Here is a 7,276-nt window from a genome sequence, read left to right on the forward strand (position 1 = left end):
AAGTTGCAAAACTGACTCTTACCGGCAAGACAGGAGAAGTGTAATTTTCTGCTGGATAAAGTCAAGTAGCCAACACAGATGGTGACCTGAGCTAACAAGAGGACTTAGGATGAGCTCTGTGTGACATGCGGCGGTGTTGAGGGCTTCTGTTTGAAGGCTAGTCAGTCTCCATCTGGAGGACGTGCAGAATGGCTTGTATCCAGCTGGTTCCCTCAAAGGGTGCAGTTTCTTTCTCCAGCTTCTCAGCAAATGATCTGGGATGCATCACATTCTGGTTTAATGCTTATTAATGATATAGTTGTTTTCCTTCTTTTCTGCCTTTGTGGAGAATATTTTTGAGGTGGAAGGAAATTTTGTTTTTAATTATATTTTCCTGGTCTAGTCTTTAGAGTTATTAAGATTACTAGAAGAATTCTTCAATAACTATCATCCTTGAAAGGTCTTTTTAAATATATGTACATATTCTATGAACTCTATAGATATATGGATTCTTTGAGTTCATAGCTTTCTTTTAGGTTAGAATCAGGAAATCAGCTTAATCCTAAAAGTCAATGGGGGACAATATGTAAATATTTTGTTATTGTGAGTTAAAACTTATAGCATGTGCTCATAGTGCTTGATAGTCCATTGACATTCAATATACAAAGGCACCTTCAGAAGTTCTGTTTTATTTGTAAAAATTACATAGTTTCTCATGATATATGATAAGCAGTAGATATGTAAAGTTAATATATATGTACATTTTAAAGCCCCTTTTGTTAAATACTCCCAAATTACTCTTTATTAAAAAAACTTGTGTCCATTAAAATACCAATATTTGCGTATGAAGGTTTCAAGAGGAATAAGTCAGTCAGAGAAAGACAAATATCATATGACTTCACCCATGTGGGATGGAAGAAACAAAGAGACAAACATGGGGGGGAAATAAAATAAGATAAAATCAGGGAGGAAGACAAACCACACTTTCATCAAAGCTATGCATTACTTTTTTAAATATCTCATTATTAATATTTATTATGCGTGTAATCAGCCTTTGTTTCTTTGGATCTGGATATTTGAATTTGCATATGTGATGTAGTAGCCTCCTTTATATTACGGTATTTGATACGCCGATACTGTGTTCAGGAATTCTGCATGTATATTCGTGGGAGAGATTGGTGCGTATGTACTTTTAATCCTTGTGAAGTTTCGGTGTCCAGTTTATACTCTCCTCAGATAATCAGTCCTCTTTTAAGAGATCGGGAAGCATGGCCATAAAATTGCCATTATTTCTTCCTTAAATGCGTAGACGAAGTCTCCAGCCACTTCGTCTCTTCTAGGAACAGTGTTCGAGGCTCATTTTATGAGGCGTCTATCTGTATGTACAGCTGCTATCTGTCCAGCTACCCACTGGTCACCAGCTTTTTAATAATTTCCACCTAAGTAACAAATATCAGGACAGTGCACTTTGAGTTTTCCAGCATGCCCATCGTTAACTAGAGTTCCATGTCTTCTGCAGAAAATGTCTATACGAACAAATGAGCATATTTCATTGCAGTGTCCAGGTATTGCATGCACGAGCACAGGGATAATCTGAACATCTGCTAACCTAGAGGAGACCGCCGCCACTTCTGGAAGGTCCCTTGTGGCTCTTCCAGGTACATATCCATTCCCACTCTCCAAAGGCAGCTGCTCTTTTGATTTATTTTTCTGCTACAGATTAGTTTTGTGGCTTGTGTGAGGCTATCTGCACAAAGCATAATGTTTTTGAGATTTCCCCCCAATGTTGCGTGTATCATCAGGTGGCGCTGGTTTCGTTGTTGTCCCGAGCAGTGGACCCACTGATTGTCACACCAACCGACGTCAGGATTGTTCCTTGGACTTTTTTCTGAACATGTTTTCATTTCTCTGAAGTAAGTCCCTAGGACTGGAATTGCTGGCTTCCAGATCACGTCTGTGTAGATGAGAAACTGCCAGATCTTTTTCTGAAGTGGTTATACCATTGCAGTCGTTGAAATCTTCACCCACACGCGGTGTTCAGAAATGATGCTCCAGTGATACTTCAGCGGTTTTAATTTCCATTTTTATGCTGAGCGGTAATGTGCACTTTTTCACGTGTTTTTTGCTCATTTGAATAACTCTTTTCTAATTTTTTAAAAGATTTTATTTATTTATTTGATATAAAGAGAGAGATCACAAGTAGGCAGAGCAGCAGGCAGAGAGAGAGGAGGAAGCAGGCTCCCTGCTGAGCAGAGAGCCCGATGCGGGGCTGGATCCCAGGACCCTGGAATCATGACCTGAGCCGAAGGCAGAGGCTTTAACCCACTGAGCCACCCGGGTGCCCCTCTCTTCTAATTTTTTAATTGGGTTGTCTTTTTTGAACATCACACTTCAAGCTCTTTATATATACTGAATCCCTATCTTTTGTCAGAGACATAATTCTTGAATCTTTTCTTCAAGTCTGAGATTTGCACAATCATTTTAATGTACCTCTACACATAAGTTTATTTTTTATTGTTTTCAAAGTTTTTACTCAAATTCCAGTTAGTCGACATGCAGTGTACTACTAGTTGCAGGTGTACAATGCAGTGATTCAGCACGAGCAACGTCACCTATGCCCCATCACGACAGGTGCAGCCTCCATCGGCGTCACCTGTTCAAACCCCCCACCCCTTGCCCTTGCCTGACCATCAGTGTGTCTCTGTAGTGAAGAGTCTGTTTCTTGGTTTGCCTCTCTCTCTCTCTCTCTTTTTTCCTTGCACAATCATGTTTTCCTTACACAATCATGCTTCGTGACTTTCAGTGACCAAAGTTTTAATTTTGTTAAAGTTTCACTAATTCTTTCCTTTACTGTGTCTGATTTCTGTGACGTCTCTTAAGAAAGTTTGCTAATCCTCCAGTCATGAAGATAGTCTCCCAAATTTTCTTCAGGTGCCTGTCCAAGTTTAGATTTATAATGAGGTCTATACTATATTAATTCCTGTGTGGGTGTGAGCAAGGAGCAAAGATTTATTTTCCTAGCTGAGGGGGAATTCTCATAACGCACAAGTGCACCGACAGTGGTTTGTGACCACCAAGTCCGCTCCGTATCCAACCATTTTTCTTCACCCAAAAGGACACTCCGGCCGTTACTCAGTTGCGTCCTGCAATTCTTTCCCCAGCAACCAGCAGCCACCGACCTGTCTCTGTGGCTTCGACTGTTCTGGATGTTTCCCATAAATGCAGTCATAGAATATGTGACCTTTACTGCGTGGCTGCTTGTGGTTGGCACGACTCTGTGAGCTTTCTCCCCGCTGCACGCTGTGTCGGCGCTCAGTCATTCTTATGGCTGCGTAATATTCTGTTGTACAGACAGACCACGATTTGTTTATCCATTAGTAAGATTTATTCTTCCCATTAATATTTAAAGGTTATCCCTCACTGCTTATCAAAAAGACTTTCCTTTGCCTATTGAACTGATTTGGTACTTTTGGTTAAAAGAAGAAAGAACACGTACATGTGGGTCTATTTCTGGACTCTCTCATTTTCCATTGCTCTCTACTTAAATCTTCATACTTGTACCATATTGTCTTTTTAAAATCCATTTTTTGAGACAGATCACATGAAAAAGCCAGGCATATTTAATGTATAGAGTCTGACCAGTCAGGAATACATATATACCTGTGAAACCCATCATCACAACCGAGGCCGTAAAAATATCCATCATCTCCAATGTTGACTCCTGCCTTTATTATCATTACTGTTATTTTTAGTTTTGACATATTTAACATAAAGTCTATGCCATCAGCAAAGTTTTAAGTATATAACACAGTGTTGTTAACTGTGCATGATGCTGTGTGTGGATCTCCAGGACTTACTCACCTTCTCTACTGAAATTTCGTACCTCTTGACTAAGGCGTCTATGTTTCCCCTTCGAGCCCTGACAACCACCAGTCCACACTGTTTCTAGGAGTGTGACTACTTTAGAGTCCTCATATAAATGGCGTCACAGTTTAGTTGTCGTTCTGTGTCTGGCTTATTTCACTGAGTACAACGATCTCCGGGTTCATTCCTATGGTTGCAGATGTCAGGATTCCTTCCTTTGTAAAGGTGAATACACACACACGCACACACACACACACACACACACATGCATACACATATACACACACAGGCTGTCTGGATATGTGTGTGTGTGTGTGTGTGTGTATGTGTATAGTATATAGTATATATATACCATATATACTTTCTTTATCCATTCTTTTGTGGATGGATACTTAGATTGCTTTCATATCTTGGCTGTTGTGAATAGATTGGCTTGAAATCCTGGTTTCAGTACCTTTGGATATATATAACCAGAAGTGTGATTGCCACATTGTCTTGATTTATAGCTTTACAGTAAGCCTGAGGATAGACTGATTTTTTTTTTTCTTCTGTCTTTGACTATACTAGGTTCTTGAATTTCTGTGTAATTTTAAGAATCGTCATGCTAATTTCCGCAAAAAGCCTGCCGGTGTTATGGTTGGGATTGTACTTAATCTATAGATCAATTTAATCTATCAACCAAATTGAATTCAATTTATGAATTTTAGATGAATTCCATGGTGGCCAAGAAACATTTGTAGTATGATTTCAAATACATGAGATTTATTAATATTATAATTTGTCACTACATCTATTTCAAGAGGGTTTTTTTTTTCAGTCTAAGGATTTAATATATCTTTAAAAAATTTTTTGTATTGTTGGAGGTCCCCAAGTAGTCTGTGGGTTTCCATGGCTTTGAATGTTTGCTCTATTCAGTGTGGTTAAACTCTGCTAACTGGCTGGAGAGAGGGAGAGAATGTGGTTTCAGAGGAGGTGTCCCTGGAAGACATCCCTTATCCCTGATCTGCCTTCTGTGTTTTTATTTCATTCATTTTTTATGGCTGAGTAATATTCCATATGCCACCTCTTTTTTTTTTTACTTTATTAAAATACTGAGTTTATTTCACATGTATATTTTTATCTCCCGCCATATTTCCATTTGTCTGACCACCCCTACTACTCTGTCCTATCATAACATTCCATACATACTTCAAACCAAGCAAAGGGTTCCATCTTTGAAAACTAAACAGGCATTTTGGACAACACATTTTTGGCAATGGAACCTGGACAACATTTATCAGACATGGTGGGGAAAGTCTCACTCTACATTATAAAAAGGACAGCCAGATATCAACTGTTACAGAAATGAAATAAGACGGAAAATTTTAGCAAACTGTTTAAACTATTTTCTTAAAGAGACTTCCTCCACTGCCAGAGATCTTGAATAGCCTCTTGGTCAGTCATCCGGAAGCAATTCTTCACACAATTGATGAACTTGGCTCCCACTTTGGGAAGAGAAGCACCTTTTTCTATACTTGCTTTCATTTTTGCTTTTATGTCTTCTACAGAACTAGGTCCTTTCATTGTCTTGGGAGTCTTTTCCTGTTTTTTCTTGACCTTTTGTTCTTGGTGTTGATGATTTTGAGTCTTTTCCATTCTGGTTCGATTTCTGTGCATTTTTGGCTGGAGCATCTCATATAGATTTCTTTACTGGAGCCTTTTCTTTAGCTTCCTCCTCATCAGTATCATCGTCATCATCATCATCATCTTCATCGTCGTCATCATCGTCATCTTCATCATCATCTTCATCAGCAGCAAGTTTTACTTTTTTCTGAGGAAACTTGTTACCACTTCCAGGGGCAGAACGCTTTCCAGATATACTAAGGAGTTTCACGTCCTCTTCCTCTTCATCTTCTGGCTCTGCATCTTCCTGCACAGCTACTAAGTGCTGTCCACTAATATGCACAGGCCCTGAACCACATTTCAACCGTAAGTCCACAGGTGGTGTTATTTCAAAGCCCCCAAGGGAAACCGTTGGCTGTACAGACATTTTCAAAGTTGCCAGTGTGACTTTAATTGGACTGCCTTCATAATTCATTGCCTCTGCTTCAACAATGTGCAATTCATCCTTTGCACCAGCTCCTAAACGGACCGTTCTTAAAGGTAACTGGTGTTCATTTTCATCATTACCCACCTTAAAGTGATAATCCTTGTCAGCCTTTAGTTCACAACCGAAAAGGTAGTTCTGGGGCCTCAGGGGGCTCCTGTCCATATCCATCGAATCTTCCATGGGGTGGTGGCTCGTGCTTAGGTGGGAGAGAAGGCAGATGGAGATAAACAACTACTGTTCACAGAACAGCCGCGCAGGACGGAATCACACCAGGGCTGCCACCTCTTTTTTATCCCTTCATCAGTCAAAGGACATTTGGGCTATTCCCATAATTTGGCTGTTGTTGATAATGTTGCTGTAAATATTGGGTTGCATGTATCCCTTTTGAATGGGTATTTTTGTATCCTTTGGGTAAATACCCAGTACTGTGATTGCTGGGTCGTAGAGTAGCTCTATTTTCAACTTCTGGAGGAACCTCCATGCTGTGTTCCAGGGGGCTGCACCAGTCTGCATTCCCACCAACAGTGTGAGATTTTCCCTTTCTCCACATCCTCGCCAGCATCTGTTGTTTCCTGACTGGTTAATTTTAGCCATTCTGATGTGAGGCGGGATCTCACTGTTGTTTTGATTTGCATTTTCCTGAGGAGTGATGTGGAGCCTCCTTTCATAGGTCTGTTGGCCGTCCGAATGTCTGTGTGTGAGGTGAGCTTCTATCTAGCAGTTAGTTGCTAACTGGAACACTTACCTCCCTCTTCGTACTCCCTGGCTACACCCACACTTTAAACTTAGGAGAAATAGCCCTGACACCGACTACCTCATCGGAGCAGAGGAGAATAACCAGATTAGCTGCTCAAGTTCCCTCCCACACTTAATTACCTTGAGCATATGTGTTCGCTCTCACTCACACCGCCTTCGACCTCACCGAGTTCCAGTTCTCTGGAGCCTCTTCCTCCTCTGCACTGTTCGTTTTTGTCCTTCCAGCAACCGTTAATTCCAACGAGGTCTTGGTTTTGTCTGATTTTATCCACTTTTCATTTAAGGCTTGTTTTTCCTTTGAGGAGTATGGTTGGAAACATGGTTTTTACATTTAGCTTCACCAGAGGACGTTCTGGAAACACGGATGGATATCGTGGACATTGATGACGATGAAGAAAGTTCTTATCTCTCTTAAACCCTTTTTATTTTTAATCTGGGGTACTTGTGGAGGTCCTCCAACTGCTCCGCTGGGAAGTGGGGCATCCGCCAGTCTTACCTGCTGGGACCAATCACCTCACAGGCACTCAAGTTTTGTGAGAAGTTATTTTTCACTTTTTATTCGGGGTCATCTTTTTGTTTTTCTTTGGT

General features: G+C 40.5%; 1 pseudogene; it reads right to left on the reverse strand.

Moving 5' to 3' along the window:
- Positions 1-5,209: 5,209 nt before the first annotated feature.
- Positions 5,210-6,155, reverse strand: LOC116581829 (annotated as a pseudogene).
- Positions 6,156-7,276: the final 1,121 nt, after the last annotated feature.

This window comes from Mustela erminea, chromosome 21, assembly GCF_009829155.1.
Source record: "Mustela erminea isolate mMusErm1 chromosome 21, mMusErm1.Pri, whole genome shotgun sequence".
Taxonomy (NCBI): Eukaryota; Metazoa; Chordata; class Mammalia; order Carnivora; family Mustelidae; genus Mustela; species Mustela erminea.